At 35.5% G+C, this 21,177-nt stretch overlaps 1 long non-coding RNA gene across 1 annotated transcript; it reads right to left on the bottom strand.

Moving 5' to 3' along the window:
- Positions 1-1,911: 1,911 nt before the first annotated feature.
- Positions 1,912-6,861, bottom strand: LOC109119140 (uncharacterized). Its single transcript, XR_003244654.2, has 3 exons — positions 6,615-6,861; positions 3,949-4,019; positions 1,912-3,349 (listed from the first exon to the last, which is right to left on the bottom strand). It is a non-coding gene; the product is annotated as an uncharacterized lncRNA (long non-coding RNA).
- Positions 6,862-21,177: the final 14,316 nt, after the last annotated feature.

Below are 21,177 nucleotides of genomic sequence, written 5' to 3' on the forward strand. Positions count from 1 at the left end.
TGGTGATTCTCTGAGTCAATCGGTGATTCTGACTAACGCTGGCAAACAAATCGCTGAAGCACAAGTATGAATAACTACAAATACTACTTAATCTGTCCCATTTTCTTTGTGGTACTTTTTGCATTTCAAGATTTAATCAAGTCTATATTTGATGGTAAGTTTTTCATAAATAATTTTAACATTTTGAATTATCATTTATTGTGACGTATAGTAATCATTACGTAATTTTTAAATATATAAATTAAGAAAATTGAAGATTCTATAGGCAAATTTCCTATCAAAGTTAAACTGTTTAACTTTCAAATCATGTGCCACAATAAAATGTGATATAGTGAGTAGTAAAGTTGTAGTTTGTAGAAGAGTCGAACATTATTATAGTTTTTAGTACTTTTTCTTATTGTTACTATTCTGTTTGTAAGGGTCTTTGAGGACTAAGAATAGTGGATTTCATGTTTTTCAATTTGGATGTGGATCTCCTTAATTCTTTTTTCTTTACTTAAATCAAGACTTTATTTGTAATATCCATTTGATTCCAACATCATTGAAGGTACAATTTTTATTCCTTGATGTGCGGCTAAACCCCCCATTCTTTGAGTGTGATTTAGCGAATATGGGTTTATATTGTTGTTGGGTCTTGCTTGTTGGTAGATTAAATATAGTTTAATGGTGATTTCTTCTAGTAGTTGTGGTATAATTTAATGGATTTATAGTTGCAAATACAAGTTCATCCATATGTTTTAGTTTGCTCAAAGATGTCACCAAACCAAGATTACTAGAATGATGGCCTAAGGAGTGGGACAATATGAGACTCAACCCGAGAGGGTGAACCCTATTACCATATCCTAACACTTATCTCGAGATAGTGAGTAGGGTAAGGCATAGGTGTCAGGACCGGAATCTTTATCTCTGACGAGACCGACGTCGTTGACCTCTCAGAGGTTGCAGACAAGCCTACATACGTCATCTTTAGTTCGTCTACGTAAACATTTGCAGAAAATTTGAACTTTTTGTTATTTAACATTCGTATAAGACATTCTACTTAAACTCCTAAATGTTGACAATCAACCATCTAACATTAAGATCATCAAGTGAAAGAAATACTACATAGTTTCATTAAATGTGTACTAGCCACAACGACACCAATACAAAATCTGAAATGAAGTGGGAAATGAAACACTAGTGGAACATAGGGCTACATATAAGCTAGATAATAAAAACAGATAGCCTCGAAAGCATGAAGGCCTACCAAGTCCAGATAAAAGCTCCACGTACGGATAGTTGTAACATTGTACCGTACGATCTAACGTCCACCTGTGCCTGCACCTAAAATAGATAATTGTATGGAATTAGTACACGCTTGTAATATGTATGGGTATATGCAAGCACACACCAACGATATGGATGAGAAAGAATATTTCTTTTCTAACAACATTATTAATTAAAAGTCAAGTCAGTGGACTTGCCAAATTTTGATTAGGAAAGGCAATGGACCTGCCAAATTTTGATTTGGAAAGTCATGCCATGAGTGTAACATACATGATCAAAATTATTATTTTTCAAACAGTACATAACATATTTAACATATCATATCACTTAGTTCATATCATTATTTCATATTCCATGATACCTTGGTCTACACGCACCGAGTCTATAGAAGGAATGTCATGATCTATATCATTAACACTATTAAGATGACAGAATAACCATTTGCACAATATTTTATTGGCCTTAATGATCAAAATTAAGGATTAGAATGACTAGAATTGTACCCCTCCCAAACAAGCTCTTTTTCATCAGGGAAATAAACCTCATAACCCTAATACGACAATCCATTTAAGCATAACAACTATGAAGCCAGTCCATGCAAAGAATAACATCAAATCATGCTTGGGTAATTCAACAAAGTCTGCACACATAGTCTTAACGCATACAACTATTGGGAAATCCTTGTATACCCTATCAGTCCTTACATTTTCTCCTAAAGGTGTACTCACCACTATAGGATTATTCAAAAGTTCAGGAAATATTTCAAAGGTGAGAGCAAGGAAAGGAGTTACAAAGGAAAACGTAGACCCTGGATCAAGTAAATTATAAACAAAGTTTGAGAATAGTTGCAGCATACTTGTGACCACATCAATGGACTTCTCCTGATCCTCCCTTCCCTATAGGGAATAGAACATGTTCCTCTTAAAAGTCTCGGCTTCTGGTGTACTCTGTGGGTTAGGCCTAGGATGAGCATTACCTCTAGCCTGACCCCTATTCTGTGGCAGTCCCTGACAATGTTACAACTCTTACCGCATCTGAAACTTGCATTAGTGTCTTCTCTGTACTCTCCGTTGTGAGCACGACCACACTTATGACAATCCTTTCTAGGACACTGCACATCACCTCCATTACCCTTCTTGGGCCGGGGTCTGCCTCCTCCGGGTGTTGCACTCCTCTGGAAATTAGAGTTCCCAGAACTTTGTTGCCCCTTTTGAACTTGGGCTATTCACGAACACAAAAGTTATTGCTGTTTCCTCCATTGGTAGAAGCTTTTTGATAAGAAGTCTTAGGCTTCCTAGAATCAGGAATGCCCCTCCTTTTCCTTCTGTCGTCTACCTGCTAGACATGCACCATAAGCCTTGAGAGGTCCATGTTATTGTGGAGAATCGCAAACGGACACTCCTCCTCCACATAATCGGTGATCCTTATGAGAAACCTGCTCATCTCATCCCTGTTGTTAGACACAAGGGAAGTGGCATACCAAGAAAGATTAATGAAATTCTGGGAATACACCCTGACTGTCCTCGATTCACGTTTTAGGTTGATCAATTTAGCTTCTGCAATCTCCCTGGGGAAGAATCTCTCCAGACAAGCTGTCTTAAACAGCTCCCAAGTGACTAGAACTCTGCCCAACGCTCGACTATCTTGCCACATCTTGCACCAAGTCTGTGCAACGTATTTGAGCTAAAAGGAAGCCCGCTCAGCCTTCTCAGTATCTGTGGCACTCATGGCCACCAAAATCTTGTGTACCCCGTCCACAAAATCCTGGGGATCCTCAGAAATTTTTGACCCTGTAAAGATAGGAGGATTCATCCTCGTGAAGTCTCGCAACCTGTCAGCCATGCTACGCACTGGTGGATTCTCCCTCTCAACATTCTACTGGTTGACCTGGGAAGTCATGGCTTGGGCTTGCATAGTGATGGTCTGTTCCATCTGGGCCTAATATGCTTGCACCTACCATCAGTCAACCCAGCTGGGTTATTGGCATAGCTACTCCTTCAGCTGGAGCCTGGGGTGGAACCTGATTATTCCTAGAAGCTTCTCTTTCTCTCCTCTGACCAATGTTTATTGTGGTATTCATTCTCTAAACACAACAAGAGTTGATGTTAGTCACGCTCATCATACAAAGAAATCAGAAATTAGCAAAGGCACGATAATAATAGAAGAAAGGAAATTTTCCTACGCATCATGCAGTTTCTAATTCATGATAGTGGTGTACTTCACTACCATGACTTGGAAACTACTTAATGTGGTTGAATTGAACTTATTATCCTTGGAATTTAACCTAGTGCTCTGATAAAAACTATGTCATGACCGGAGTATAGACCCCACATGAGACTAGCGTCGTTGACCTCTTAGAGGTCGCAGAAAAGCCTACATACGGCATTTTTACTTTGTCAAGGTTAATTTTTTAGGAAAATTTGAACTTTTTGATATTTAATATTCGTATAAGACATTCTACTTAAACTCATAATTGTTCAAAATAAACCATCTAACATTAAGATCATCAAATGAAAGAAATAGTACATAGTTGCATTAAATTTGTACTTGCAAAAATGACACCAATAAAAAATCAGAAATGAAGTGGGAAATGAAACAGTAGTGGAACATGCTCCACTATCTAAGGGCTACATATAGGCTAGATAATAAAAAATATACATCCTCAAAAGCATGAGGGCCTACCAAGTCTGGATAAAAGCTCCACGTACGGATAGATGTAACATTGTACCGTACGTTCTAACGTCCAACTGTGCCTGCACCAACAATAGAAAATTGTATGGAATTAGTACACACTTGTACTAAGTATGGGTATATGCAAGAACACACCAAGGATATGCATGAGAGAGAATATTTCTTTCCTAACAACATGATTTATGAAATGTCAAGTCAGTGGAATTGCCAAATTTGGATTAGGAAAGTCAATTGACCTGCCAAATTTTTGATTAGGAAAGTCATGCCATGAGTGTAACATGCATGATCTAAATTATCATTTTGCAAACATCACATAACATATTTAACATATCATATCACGTATTACATATAATTTTTTCATATTCCATGATACCTTGGGATCATGGACTTGACATTAGGACTTCCCAAAATGAGGACTCAACATATGGGACCTCAACTAGGGAGCCTTCTTTAGCAAACACAGAGTCTACTTCATTCATTCATACATACTTCATTTTTCATTCTTTCATATGCTAGTGCAATCACCAATCATATTTAGGATGTATTTTATAATTGTCATAGGGTTTGCTGTGCATAGAATAACCTAGTGTCATTAATTAAGTCTAGCTCACCTCTTGATTATCCTATCTTACACCTTTGGTATAGTTCATTTGAATATGTGCATTATTTGAGGCTTACATCATTCATTCTTTTGGAAACTTTAACTTTTTAACCGACATATATCATGTGAGCATCATGAAAATTAGTGTCTCCCCCACATCGAAAAGAGGTGGAATCATTGGCCAAAATGCCACAAAACATGTTAGCGTACATGGGAACTGAACCCTGCTAGATCCATATATTCGCAGATAGGTTCGAAGTCTAGGAGATATAAGGAGAACCATATCCGGACTTTCTGGACAGTCTCATCTCATGATATTTACGTGAACCTCTGCCCTTCCCAAAAGAAGGCATCACCGCTCATAGCTAGCCTATCGTTGCTTAGTATAAAGTTCCATTACATTCAACTCATACATCATGGAAGTTCACTTCTAGAATGAGGACATCATTGATCAATATATTATTTCTTATCTCATTATTGGTATTAAGTATGCATTGACTTCAATATTTTCATTAAAGTGTTTATTGAGACTGGTCTCTTTATTAACTTTACACTCTCATAGGTGAGTACGTTTTTGTAATATTAACTTAGGCTCATGTGAGATTGATCTCATCTTTCACATTAGCGTCTTATCATGTTGTAATAACATTAAATAAATTTCGCTTATTTGCTCTTCAGAATTACTCACCCATTTACATGAATGTTTATTTCATCATGTGCCAATACTCTTGGCCATTTAGTGTGTTTCACACTCTTAGTTAACCCCTTCTGGGTTTTATATCATTTCATCACATTCATTTTAGGTTCACTTATTTTAAGCTTATGCTTAACTTACGAGTCAACACATACAAGCCATGAGGATTCATTAATAGTCTGTCTAAGTGATTCATGTTTACCCAAGATAATGTGGTACAAGACTTATGCATCTTGTAGATATGCCAAGAATTGAATTTGATCTTTAGAAGCATAATTCATTTAGTATTTCATGTGTATGAACTATATGTCAATACGGAATTGGGCAAGGGAACCCAACTTCGAATCCCTTGGACAACAGTTAGTTAATTTTCTTTCACCTATTTTTGGATTTACATTTCGGCTCGGGGAACCCGATTTCGAATCCCCTCACAAACATTATTTTTCCTTTTTTTTCCATCCCCTCAATTCACCTTATACGTTTAAGCATTGAGGGATCCAGGATCGAACCCCCATAGCAACATTCATTTATTTCCCTTTTTCCTAAGTTTTTCCCATGTAGGTTGAGAAGAGGAGGGTTAGAATCCCACTCCTCTCATTATTATTTTTTTAATTTCTCTCCTTGTCTCCTCCTCCAGACAAGATGTAATGGGTTCGAATACCACTCCTCCCATTATTTCTATTATTTTAAATTTCCCTTTTATTCTCTTGTTTGGCCGAGAGGTTGTGGGTTCGAATCCCACGCCTCTCTTTTTTATTCCAGCATTCATGTTGTGAGGTCTTGGGTTCAATCCCCACTGACCTCAAATGTTTTAAATTTATTTGTAAACTTCTCAAACATAAAGTATTCTTGATTAAAACTCCATCACCAAGTGCTGGAAATTTTATTAAATTGTCCAGCCTTTATATAACAACATTCATACGTTCATTTTTATTTTATTTTTACAATTTGTTTAACGTGTTTTTAGGTGTATATTTATTAAAGATCAGCCACCTTACACTTTATTTAAACATCACAATTTACATACCTTATGCACAATAATTCCAATCATCAAACAAGAAATTTTTGGACTTGAAAACGGATAACAACAAAATTTTACACATTGCACCACATCATTTTCGGTTGACATCATTGAACGTGCTTGCTATTTCCAAAAAAAAAATCACAAAGAACATAAATTTCACACCTAGCTACCAGAAACCATACCAACAACATGATTTCTAACCTAATTTAGATTGAAATTGTAAGGAGACTAGGGATATGGAAATTGACAATAAAGCGGACAGCCCTAATTTCATACGTTGAATTTTCTAGAAAGAAAATTTCCCTTGGAGAAAGGATTCCAAGAGAGAAAACCCATACCTTGTTGTAGCTTTCCAAACCTTCAAATTTCTACCAAAATCCTCTACTAAACCATCAACACGATCCCGTCGACAAGATGCTGTAAAATTTTTGTTTCTTAAGCTATCTTGGTTGTTTGTATATTTTTTTTGTATGTTCTTTGAGTTTAGAGAACTTTTGATTGTTTTATAATTTTTTTTACTGTTTTTGCATAAAAGAAATCAAAATGGATGAGAGAGAGAGAGAGAGAGAGAGAGATTTAGGTGTGTGAGAGAGTACCGATTGAAACTAGGATAGTTGGCAAGACTTTGTCAATTAAATTTAATAATAAATAACAAAAAATATGATTTATCCTTTTTTTAATTAGTAATTAATTAAATAATATCAATTAATTATATTAATTTACCCACTTAAATAAAATCAATTTAATTCATTGCTTCCACCTAGGTTCGAACCCGGGTGGAGCAAGACTTTACTTTTAAAGACCATTTTCGGCACTCTCCCTAATATACCCCTCTAAGTTATTACATAAAAAATTAATATATATTTAGGGTAATTACGATATTAGCCTTACCCTAGTAAAAGACCATTCTACGCCTAGACCCTCTAAGCATAAGATTTTCCCCTTTTTAGGTCCGGTAAAGACTCATCCGGGTAAATCTTAATATTCGGGAGACCTACATAGCTGGACCAAACCTTTTCTAGCTCAAATAACTCCCCAAGTTAGTTGGCTTGGCTGTTGCAAGGGTTCAGAGGCCCGGTTCTACGCGCATCAGTCTATGTGAACCCGGTCTAATCGTAGGCATTCTAGACACATTAAACATTACTTATCTTATACATTTTTAGTGTTTTTACAATAGGTTGGTCTTCATGCGGCAAATGAATGTCTGAGAGGAACCCATTTGAAACGGGGTCTGTTGCTTGACATATAACTTATTTCCATATAAGGCTTACCCAAGTCAATATTATTATATAAATCTTCTATCGAAAGGATGTACCCAATAATCTACATTTAACTGTATTCTCGTCACATCCCAAGAATTCCCCCCCCCCCCCCCCCGCCTTTCATTGCCTAAATTTTCTTGTTATATTTTGAATATTTACTACTGTGACAAAAACCCCTTTGATATTTGAAACTTTTGCCCACCCTTATCAATTTACAATGTCTTTACTCATAAATTGCATTAGCTATGACTAATTATAATGAAATTCTAATTATCTACAAATTTTCCCTACCGCTCCTTTGAAACAATACCCAAACCTCAATTGGGTTAATGTACTATCATCAATTTAGAGACACTTGAATTGGAAGTAGTCTGATTGAATACGTTACAAAGAAAAAGAATCAAAAGCATCATTTAATAAATGAAAGTTCTGCTTATTTGTGAGATAACCATTTGGGTCATGTATCCCAAGACCGATAAAAAGATAAGTAAAGAATGCAATTATTTGAAATTTGAATTCTACTAAACTTTATATATGTTGGGCTGAATTTTTTTCATGCCCGGAGCTATCCGCGAGACGGGGACACGGAACCTAGGACCACAAGTGATTCCAAGCTAACCCTGCTGGCATGATCATGAGTATACAAAAGATAATAAATTAAATTCTGAAGCTAAATAATAATTTTAAACTGAAATAAATTGGGAATACCGATATGCTAAATCTGATATAATATGAAAATGGATGAGTTTAATACAATGATGTTACTAAATCAACACTAGGCTGAAACTAACTATGTCTATAATAAGCCTCGAAACTAGACTAGAAATATTGAATTAAGCCCACAGTTAAATCTAGCAAAAACTGAAACTAAATGACTAATGACTGAAATGACATTGATGACTGTTGTCCTCCGAGGATGAGGACTCACCACTGAATTTCTGATCTAGAGATAAGAAATTGATCTATGAGTGATCTGGATGCTGATATCCTGAACCTACATCACAAGAAGATGTAGCGCACGTATGCGTCAGTACATGAATGATATTGAGAACATAGGATAGAGTAAAACTGAAATAAAAAATAACTGAACAAGCACAATATAAAGTATAATAGTCTTACATGATAAACTAAATTCTGAGTTAACTGGATGTAATGACCAGTTAATAACATGCTAAAACTGAATACTGAATATACTGACAAATGATCAATGCAGAGAGATTGACTGATATTTGGGAGCTACTAATAACCGATAATAAAACCACATGAGCTAAATGTGGAGTCCGATGTATACGCCCTATCAAGACGACACAATATAGCATGCCAAAGGTATAAAGGCATGCTGGCGTGATCCCCAAATTGATTTCCCACAAAGGGGACTTACAACCTACTTGGCTAGTAGTTCTGGGACTAATTAGGTATGTTGAACCCTAGTCCAACTCGATATTATGCTACTCCCTATGAATTCTATAAATTTACTGATTATGTTTGAGTTTCTGTAAATATAGGATAGCTTGAAACTGAACTTGCAAACTGAGAATGCAACAGTTAATCTTGTAATCATGCATTTATGACTGATGCATGTATATCTAAAGTATCTTAAATATCTGACCTAGATGTGCAATTCAAGAACTAAAGAAATAGAAAGGTAGGATTCTGAAATTCATGTGATAATTTGTGTAATAACATGATAATATGATTTCGAACATAAATACTAAATTCATAAAATTATGTTGAAGTTCTAAAAATCCTAGATCTAATCATGATATAGAAATCAAGAATCTTACTGAAAAGTAGGGACCCAATGGGTGAAAGGAACCCACTAGTAAAATCCCATATACCTGGTGATGAAATCCACGAAAAAATACTTAAGTTTAGGGACTCGAACTTCTGGAGCTTGTTGCGTTCTTGAACTAGGGTTATTGAGCTTTTTCTCCTCTCTAGCTTCTTGTTTTCTAAGTTTTGATTTAATGATTTGACTTAAATATGTTTTAGTTATGTTTATAGAATTAAACTAACTAAAATATGATGATTTAGGGTAAAAATGATGTAACTTAGGGTTTAAATAAAGTGGTAAAGGTCCAAAAGACACCTGGGAAAGTTACTGTCGGACCAAACAAAGTCAAGGACTGACGGTCCGTCGTCTGACCGACGCCCTGTTGTTGGGTCCATCGACTGGTCCTGTTCGACAGGCCTTTACTATAATTGACATAACTTTTTATTCGGAGGTTTGATTTTAGCAAGGTCGGTGGTTATGGAAAGATAATTAAATTATCTATCGTGGGTAGCTAATGGGACACCTAATTACTTTTGTGCTATGAGTTATGACAATTTGAAGTTGACCAACTGCATTTCCCCTTAACTGTCTGTAAATTTTCCATCTATGGACCATGTTGGTCATCCGTAGCTCTTTTAAGAGAATGGGTGAAGGGAGTATTTATCGATCGTCACAGACTACAGATCATTGTTTGACCTACGGACCGTATGTCCGTCCGTCGTTCAAGACTTAACCAATTTTCTGGGCTTAAATTTTGGGGAGTTTTGGATTCCATCGACGGTTCTGCAGGATAGACCGTGGGTCAGATTATGGTCCGTCGATGCCACATTTTTTTTGCACCTGCAGATTTGTTTCTATAACTCTGAATTTTGGTCTTATTTGGCTATGGGGTGTTACATTATCTCCCCAATGGGAACATTCTTCCTCGAATAAAGACTAGACTAATCGGATAAGAGAGAGAGCTAAAAACCCTACTACTAAATACTGAGAACAATGTTTTTGACTGAAATGAGTCTTTATAACATGCAAATACGCTGAAAATGCAAGTACAAACTGAGGGAACATGATTCTAAGACTGAATTTACGCATGAATGACTGGAAAATTGAAGAGGAACTAGTACCTCAAGATAGAGTTGAATCGAAAGGAAAGAGGTGAGGATAATTTTCTTTGATGGCTGTTTGTGCTTCCCATGTAGCTCCCTCTATGGACTAACTCCTCAACAAAACCTTGACTCAAGCAACTTCTTTGTTTCTCAACCTTCTGACCTGACGATCCAAAATCTCAACTTGTACATCCTAATAAGAAAGACTATCTTTCACCATCACACTCTCTAATGGCACTATAGAGGTTGGATCACCCACAAACTTCTTCAAGAGTGAGATGTGGAACAACATATGCACTGTTGCTAATTCTATTGGCAACTCTAACTCATATGCCACCTTGCCAACCGTTTTCATAATCTTGGAAGGGTCTACAAATCTAGGACTGAGCTTCCCTTTAATTTCAAATCTCATTACCCCTTTCATAGGTGAGATTTTCAGAAAAACCCAATCATCAACTTGGAACTCTAGTTTCCTTCTCCTTTCATCTGGAAAAGATTTCTGACAACTTTGGGCTGTCTAAGGTCTATCTCTAATGAGTTGCACTTTCTCCAGATCATTAAGGACTGGATCTTGCCCTACCAAAGATGCTTCACCTACTTCAAACAAAACAACATGAGATCTACATCTACGCCCTTATAACGCCTCATAAGGGGCAATTTGGATGTTGGAGTGGTTGCTATTATTGTAGGTAAACTCAATAATAGGAAGGTGATCATCCCTACTATTTTTGAAATTGATCACACAAGATCATAACATATCCTCTAAGGTCGGAATGGTACGCTCTGCCTGCATATCCATTTGTGGATGAAATGTTATAGTAAGGTTAACTTGAGTACCAAGACCTTTCTAAAACGACTTCCAGAAATGAGAGGTAAACTGAGAACCTCTATATATGATAAAAGACAAAGGAACCCCACGTAATCTCATTAATGTAAAGCCTTGCATATATTTCTGCCGAATATGTAGTCTTTACCGCGAAGAAGGGAGAAGACATAGTTATCCTATCAACTAACACCCAAATGGAGTCATGTTGTCTGCGAGTATATGGTAATCCTATCATGAAGTACATATTGATAACATCCCACTTCAAATTAGGAATATCGATATCTTGAGTCATACCCCCTGGTTTCTGATGTTCTACCTTGACATAGTGGCAATTGGGGCACTTACTCACAAAGTCTGTATCCCTCTTTATTCTATTCAACCAATAGACTTTCCACAGATCGTGGTACATCTTAGTGGCACCTAGGTGAATAGAATATCTTCAGTTATTGTCTTCTATGTTAATATGTTGTCTCAACTCGCCCACATGAAGAGCACACAATCTACTATGGTAGTTAAGTACATCTCCCCCTTAGGAGAAAACGTCCACTCTCTGATTGTGGAGTGCATTCTTAAGTTCAAGCAAAATTGGTACATTGAGTTTCTTTTCCTTAACATCCACTACCAAAGACGATTTTTCCCCATTCTTAACTGTTATACCGCTGTCTGATATGCTCATAAGGTGAACTCCCAAGTGAGAAAACCTATGGACATCTTTCACCAGCTCCTTCCTTTCTTACTCAACATGGGCTACACTACCCATAGATAATCTACTAAGACAATATCGTCTTACATTAGCCTTACCCGTATGATGATGCACTGATATCATAATCCTTAAGGAACTCTAGCCATCTATTTTAGCGAAGATTCAACTCTTTCTGGGTGAACACATACTTTAAGTCTTTTACGTTCAGTGAACACATCTATGTGAATACCATACAAGTAGTGTCTCTAGATCTTGAGAGCAAACACAACTACTGCAAGATCAAGGTCATGAGTTGGATAGTTCTTCTCATGAACCTTAAGTTGTCTAAAGTCATAAACTATCACCTTTCATCGCTGCAACAACACAAAACCTAGGCCAACTCTTGATGCATAACAATAGATCATATAGCCATCTGAACTCTCTGGTAGAGTCAAGACAGGACCTATAGTCAATCCAGTTTTCAATTTTGTGAATCTTTTCTCACAATCATTTGACCATTGGAACTTGACCATCTTTTAAGTCAACCTACTCAATGGGGAGGCTATGGATGAAAATCCTTCCACAAACCTTCCTTAATAACCTGCTAGAGCTAAGAAACTTCTGATATCTGTAACCGAGGTAATTCTGGGCCATTGTTTCACTGCTTCTATCTTCTGTGAATCTACTACGATGTCTTTGATAGATACGATGTGACCGAGGAAAGCAACAGATTGCAATATATTAAACTTAGCGAATAACTGGTGATCCTTGAGAGTCTATAGAACAACTATCAAATGACTTGCATTTCGTTCCTCACTCCTAGAGTAAATGAGGATTTTATCAATAAAGAAGATAATGAACAAGTTTAAGTACTGTTTAAAAAATGTATTTATCAAATCCATGAAAGCTGTAGGGAGCATTAGTTAGTCCAAATGACATAACTACATATTCATAATGACCATACTGAGTTATGAAGGCTATTTTTGGAATGTCACTATGTCTGACTCTAAGCTTATGATAACCCGATCTGAGGTATATCTTTGAGAAATTGCTAGCACCATGAAGTTTGTCAAAGAAGACATGAGTCCTGGTAATGGGATACTTATTCTTGATTTTTACATTGTTCAATTGTTTATAGTCAATTGTCATTCTGAGAGAACCATCTTTCTTCCTTATGAAAAACGCTGGTGCACCCTATGGTGAAATACTAGGTCTTATGAAGCCCTTATCTAGAAGGTCTTTCAACTGCTCGTTCAATTCCTTAAGATCCGTTGGAGACATTCTATAAGGAGGAATAGAATTAGGTTGGGTATCTAGAAGGAGATCAACTTCAAAGTCAATTTCCCTTTTGGGAGGAACTCCGGGGAGATCTTTTCGAAATACAAAGACTATTTGAATTGACTCAAGAGTTGGGGATTCCTCTCTAGAACCCTTAACCCAAACTAAATGATAGATATAACCCTTATATATAATCTTTCTATCCTTAAGGTAAGAAATAAATAGACCCATAGGCGCTAAGGTAGTACCCTTCCATTCTAAGATTGGTTCATCTGAAAACTGAAAAATAACAATCCTAGTTCTACAATCGATTGAGTTATAACATGAGTGTGATCCATGCTTAGAATGACATTGAAGTCTACCATTTCTATCTCTACTAGATCTACTGAGGTAAATTTCGGAGAGGCTGTGTAAGGGCAAGTTCTATATACCCATGTAGCTATAACTGGGTCACCGACTAGAGTAGAGACTAAGATAGGTGCTGAGAGAGTTTCTAGATTTACATTGTATTGGAATGCTATGTAAGGAGTTACAAAAGAAAGAATAGCCCATGAATCTAATAATGCATCAACATCAAGGTCAAATACACGTAACGTACTAGTGACTACATCAGGAGAACCTTCCTTATACTGGCGAGCTTGAAGAGCATACAACCTAATCTGGAGCAGATCGCCACCTATACTAGATGAGTTACCCTACTGAGTTGGCGACTTGCTGGTGCTGCTCAAGTTTTAGACTGAGCTCTACCATTACCACATCATTGACCTTGTCTAGAAGGACAATCCCTCAACATGTGACCATAATGACCACACCCAAAACATTCCTCTTTTCCTGCAAGACACTCGCCTGAGTGGATTTTACCACAATTAGGGCAAGTGGGGCAAGTATTGGTGCTTGAAACACTTCCCTTAGATTTAGAGCCTAGTGCTCTACCCTTCAAGTCGTACCTGTTCTTGGAGGACGGAACACTAGCTGAGGAAGGGGCTGGAGCCGAAAACTTCTGCTAACCCTACAAGCGATTTCCACCAACCGATTTATGCTAAGAATTGTTAAAGTTCCCAGTCCTAGACTTCTTCTTTTCCTTAGCCTATTCGCTAAGCTTATAATCCTCAACCTACTAAGCATGATTCATAAGCCTAGAGATGTTTATATCTTAAGGTAACATCGCATTTATGAACTCAATTTTCACCTAATTTGACACGCCATGCAAAAACATATTCATCTGAGCCCTGTCCATACTCTTGGACTGTCATGTTACCCTGCCTTAAGTTCATGAATTCATGGGCTTTTGCTTCTCTCAACTCTATTGGGAAAAATCAGCCGATAAAAGTCTCACTAAAGCAATCCCAAGTGATAGGAGCCGCATTTTCACCCCTATTATCCTTCCACTGAGTGTACCAAATATGAGCAGGATCTTTCAACTGGTATGATGCAAGCGCAACCCAGTCATTCCAAGTGACTTGCATTACCTTAAGGATGTTCTTGATATCATCAAAGAATTCTAAGGATCCTCACTAGTCTGTGATGCTAAGAATTCAGGCAGATTCATCCAAACAAAGTCAGACACAGAACCTTGATGCTACCTATCCACCATTTTCATTCACAAGATCATAAACACGATTGTTCTGGTTATTCTTACTCTGAGCCAACTGTATGACATTTCTTAACTCAGCATTGGAGACTTCCTAATTTGGGATTGGAGGAGCTGTATTTGAATTTCTAGTATTTGCATTCCTCGCATTATCTCTACAAGGAGGCATGATCTTTAAAGTAGAACGTCAATTTAGAATGGAATAAGATCATACCTCAGTTACGATAAGAATACCAAGAAACTGTTGTTTTTCCTAGAACACTTCATAGCCTCCCTCTCATTAGATGTGGTGCACTTCACATCCATTAAAAGGACTCTACTTAGTGCAAACTTTCATACATCCTTGGACACTTAAACCTAGTGCTTTGATACCATTTTCACACATCCTTGGACACTTAAACCTAGTGTTTTGATACCATTTTCACACATCCTTAGACACCTAAACCTAGGACCACATGTGATCCTAAGCTAACCCTGTTGGCATAATCATGAGCATACTAAAGATAATAAGCTGAATGAGAAAGCTAAATCATAATTTTAAACTGAAATAAATAGGGAATACCCATATGCTAAATCTGATATAATATGAAAACTGACGATTTTAATACAGTGAAGTTACTAACTCAACACTAAGCTGAAACTAACTATGTCTAAAATAAGCCTCTAAAGTTGACTAGAAATACTCGGACAAGGCCCCAATTAAATCTAACAAAAACTGAAACTAAATGCATAAAGACTGAAATGACACTCATGACTGTTGTCTTCAATAATGAGGACTCACCACTAAATCTGCTAAAATGGAGATTGGAAATCGATCTATGCGTAATCTGGATGCTGAGAACCTGAATATATATCACGAGAATATGTAGCGCACGTATGCGTCAGTACTTGAAAGGTACTGAGCGTGTAGGATAGAGTAAAGATAAAATAAAACATATTTGAACAAGCATAAATGCAAGTATAATAATCTAACTTGATGAACTGAATTGTGATTTAACTGGATACAATGAAAATTTTATAACATGCTAAAATGGAATATCAAATATACTGATAAGTGGTCAATGTAGAGAGTATGACTGATCTATGGGAGATACTAATAACCGATAATAAAACCACATGAGGTAAATGTGTAGTCCGAACGCCCCATCGAGAGGACTCAATATACCCTGCCAATGGTATAAAGGCATGCTGGCGTGATCGCTAAACTTATTGCCCATAGAGGGGACTTAGAATCTACTTTGCTATTTGTTGTGGGACTAATTACGTATGCAGAACCCTAGTCCAACTCGGTATTATACTACTCCCAATGAATTCTTTTAATTCACTTATTATGTCTGAGATTCTATAAATACTGGATATCTCAAAACTAAACATGCAAATTGAGAATGCAATAATTAATCTAGTAATTATGCATTTATGAATGAGTCATGTATATCTGAAGTATATAAAATATAAGACCTAGCATGTGTAATTCAAGAACTAAAGAAATACAAAAGGTAGGGTTATGAAATTCATGCAACAAATTGAGTAATAACATGATAATCTAATTTGGAATATAAAACTAATAAATTCATAATGTTCTATTGAAGTTCTAGAAATTGTAGGTATAATCAAGATAGGGGAATCAATAATCTGACTGAAAACTAGGGAACCAATGGGTGAAAGGAACACACTAGTGAAATCCTACATACTAGTGATGAAATCCACAGAATAATACTTATGTTTCGGGGCTGGAGTTGCTGGAGCTTGTTGCGTTCTTGAACTAGGTTTCTTGAGCTTTTTGTCCCCTTTTGCTTCTAGTTATCTAAGTTTTAGTTTAATTATTTGACTTAGATATGTTTTAGTTATGTTTCTTGGGTTAAACTAACTAAAATATCATGATTTAGTGTCAAAAAGATGTAACATAGGGTTTAAACGGAGTGGGAAAAGTCCAAAAGACCCCATGGAATGTTGTTGTCGGATTAAATGACGGCCAGGAGTGACGGTCAATTGTCTGACCGACGCCCCGTCGTTGGGTCCGTCAACTGGGCCTGTTCTTTAGGACTTTACTAAAAGGGGCATTAGATTTCATTTGGAGGTCTGATTTTAGAAAGGTCAATGGATGTAGAATGATAATTCAATTATGTATCTGTGGGTAGGCCATGGGACACCTAATTCATTTTGTGCTAAGACTTATGACAATTTGAAGTTGACCTTACTGCATTTTCCCTTAACTGTCTGGAAATTTTCCACCTTCTGTTAGACCTACGAATCGTAGGTCCACCTATGGACTATGATGATCATCAGTAGCTCTTGTTAGAGAGTGGGTGAAGGGATTATATACAAAAGATCACGGAATACGGACCTTATTATGGCCTACGAACTGTAAGTCCGTCCATCGTCCAAGACATAACAAATTTTTTGGGCTAAAATTTTTGGGTGTTTTTGATCCCACTGATCGTCGTGAAGGACGGACTGTGTGTCAGGCTATAGGCCATCGATGCCACATTTGGTTGCACCTGCAGATTTATTTTTGTTAAGCTTGTATTTTGTCTATTATTGCTACGGGGTGTTACAATTAATGGAAAGCAAACAAAATGTACCAAGAATGGTGTCACAAGGAGAACTCCGCTACTTGAAATTATACATAGTTATATTTGTTGGCCCTTAAATTTTCCATTTTTAGAAAGAGAAAAATATTTTATCACCTTTATAGATGGATGTTATAGTTATCAATTTGTCTTTCGTTGAAAGTAAAAGTCGCACGATCTAGACACTCTCAAAGTGTATATTTAGAAGGTTGAAAAACAATTGCATAGGAAAGTGAAAATAATTAGGTCACATGGAGGTGGTAAATATTATGGAAACTATAATGAATCAAGACAAACTTTAGGTCCATATGCAATATTCCTTCAAGAACATTTCATATGTGCATAATATTCTATGCCAGGAACACCTAAAAAAATGGTGTTGCAGAAAGGCTTAATCGAACACTTATGGATATGGTTAGGAGTATTATGAGTATTTCCTCATTACCGAAATTATTATGGATGTATTCTCTTAAAATGTTGTACATTTATTAAATAGTATACCTAGTTAGGAAGTTTTGAAGACCCTTTTTTAAATTGTAGACTCTAAGGAAGCATAGTTTAAGAACACCTGCATGTTTAGGGTTGTCAAGAAAAAACTAGAGTTTATAACCAACATGAAAATACATTAGATTTTTAAACAGAAAGTTTTTACTTTATTGTTATCCAGAGAAATCTAAAGGGCATAGGTTTTATATTCTAATTCATAGTTCAAGAATTGTCGAAACCGGTAATGCAAAATTCATTGAGAATGGTGAAGTTTGTTGGAGTGTTGAACGACAAAATTGTGGAAATTAATTAGTTAAGGGTGAATATTTCATTTTCATTAAATGTACTTTCTTACTCACCAATAATAAATGATGTTCCTCTTGTGAAGAATACATTAAAAATGTTGAACAACACTTGGGTGAAACACATCAAGAAGGAACTAACTCACAAGTATTTGACGTAAATGAACCACACAGAGCCAAAATTGCAAAGAGAAAGAAGATTGTAATTTCATATGATTTTGTAATTTATTTGCAAGAGTCATATTTTTACATTAGAATCTATAAAGATCTGGTTTCATCTTCACAAGCCATTGGAAGAATTGAGTCTAATAAATGGATTGATATCACGAATGAAGAGTTAAAATCCTTGGAATACAACAATGTCTGGGATTTCATTCAATTACCTGAATGTTCTAAAAGAATCGAGTACTGATGGGTCTTCAAGACTAAATACAATTCTAATAGTAATATTGAACGTTATAAAAACATATTTATTGCCAAGGATACACTAAAAAATTAGGCGTTGATTGTAAAGTGATCTTTTCACCAGTCTCAAAGAAAGACTCTTTAAGATTTGTTTTTGCTTTGGTAGCTCATTACTATTTAGAGTTACATCAAATGTATTTGATAATTGTCTTTGTTAATGGACACCTCGGTTAGGATATTTATATGGACCAACCAGAGGTTTTTGAAATTGAAGAAAAAGATCAAATGGTTTGTAAGCTAAAAAGGTCAATGTTTTCTCAAACAAGTCATGAAAAATGTGTATAAAGTTTAATGATACCATAACATATTTTGGAATTGACGAGATTACCGTTGATCGATGTATGTACCAAAAGATCAATGGGAGTAAGTTTATATTTTTAATCCTATATGTTGATGAAATTTTAATTGTTTCTAATGATTTAGGCATATTGTGTGAGACGAAAGACTCTCTCTATGAACTTTAAAATAAAAGATATGGATATAAGTATTTCATGAAAGTGTTCCACATAGATTTAGCGTTAACAGTTGTTCAGCAAGGATTGTTCTTATTTGAAAAATAAAATAAAGGGGACAAACATTATTTTATGCAATTCAAAAATAATGATGTAGAACAAAAGAAAATTAAATCAATTCCTTAATCTTGTATTGGTGGAAGTTTGATGTATGTTCAAACTTGCAACCGACAATATATAAGCTTTATTGTCGAATAGGAAGATTTCAAAGTAACCCTGGAATTGATCACTAGAAAGCTACAAAGAAAGTGTATTTCAGGTTATGAAGCCACAATTAATGGATTACGGATGAGGAACATCATTTCAGGACACGAGTTTTCAACACCATCATCATGCCGTTGAAAATTTATTGTGATAATAATGCAGTAGGTTTCTTTTCCAAGAACGGTAAGTACTGCAAATGTTTCAAACATATGAAATTGAAGTACTCTACTATCAAGGAAGAAGTTATAAAACAGAGAGTGCTCTAGAGAATATTAGAACCGATCTCATGATTGTAGAACATTAACAAAAGACTTACAACTAAAAACATTTAAAGATCATGTTCAAATAATGATTCTTGTTTGTACTTATTATTGATAAATCTATGATGTTTTACACTCTGAGCTCAATTATGTGTATCGAATGTACATTAATGAATTTATTGTAACTTATAATGGTGTATATATTATTGTTTTTAGATATAACATGATAAGTCTCTATGAGACACTATTGTTCACTGTATTGTTCTATGTTCTATAGCTTATGAACCTAGTATGATGAGTTTGCAATGTAGTAGTATATGGAAGGAAGTACATAACTTCAAATCTAGGTAGAACCACCATAACTCACATTCTTAGTTTTTTATATTGGGGTATTGTATGATGGATATTATAGAAGATATTTATTATATGCCCAACCAATTTGTATGAAATATTAATGTTATATGGTCATTGGTTCAAGTGAGAAAATGTAAGAGTATTTTCTTACTTATGACCCAAGTTTACTTGTGACCCAAGTAATACCATAGATGTTATTTAATGAATAAGAGATCTCATCCGAACATTGGTTATTAACCTCTATAAACTGGTCCTCCCCCCGCTCATTAGGGTTAGCACTCTTTACATTAATTCCTTAGCTGACACTTTTGGTAACATAAAGCTAGGTCAAGGAGGTAAAAAAAATTTACAAGTAACTCTTCCGCTTCACTTTGTAATGAAGTTTCGCATATCAGGTATGTGCCTCCAATGATCTCTATGTAAGACTATCTTATTCAAGATCGTGATATTATGTATTCAAGTATTTAATCTTACAACTATATTTTTATCTCTTGAATTCTTGGTGTTTTAATATAGTATATGTTCTTGAGGGTTTTAATATAGTTTTTTTTCTTGAGGGATATTCGATCCAACGATGGTTTGTCACCTCTCTTTCTCTATATTTAAGTTTCTCTTTTTTTTTAAAAAAAACAAAAAATCATGAATGCATATGTGAATGTCGTGAATGTGTTCCTTTTAATTTTAGTCTACTCAAATTTTGTTCAAACATGATTTCTAGTTAAGTTCTTATTCTAATTAGTTTAGGTTGTATTCACTATTTATGATAGTTTAAATTTGGTTCATGTCAATGAAGATTTTGCTGATTGAATGTGTGATCTCTTCTTATCTCATAGCTTCCGTAGATTGATATTGTGTAGTTTAGGATTGCTCCCCTGATTTTTAATTTATTCTTAGCCAATTCCAGTTTATTTATTTTTTCCTTTTTTTTCATTCAAAATTCTACATGTGAATTTTTTTTCTTAACTTAGTGCTTTAATATTCTTCTATAAGTCTGTGAAATATATATTTCTACCTATATATTAGCATGTTCTATGACTAGCATTAACTTAGATAACATAACTGTGACATTAGTGATTGTCAAATCTCTAGTTTATTTTAATAGTTCCATTTATAATGATATGAGTTCAATGTTAAATACTATCTGATGCTTGATTCTTGGTGTCATTAAAGCAGTAATACTTTTAAAAGAATTGGTTCGTTAGAATAATCATGTCTTCTATATCTTGAACTAA

Source organism: Solanum lycopersicum, chromosome 12 (assembly GCF_036512215.1).
Source record: "Solanum lycopersicum chromosome 12, SLM_r2.1".
NCBI classification, from domain to species: domain Eukaryota; kingdom Viridiplantae; phylum Streptophyta; class Magnoliopsida; order Solanales; family Solanaceae; genus Solanum; species Solanum lycopersicum.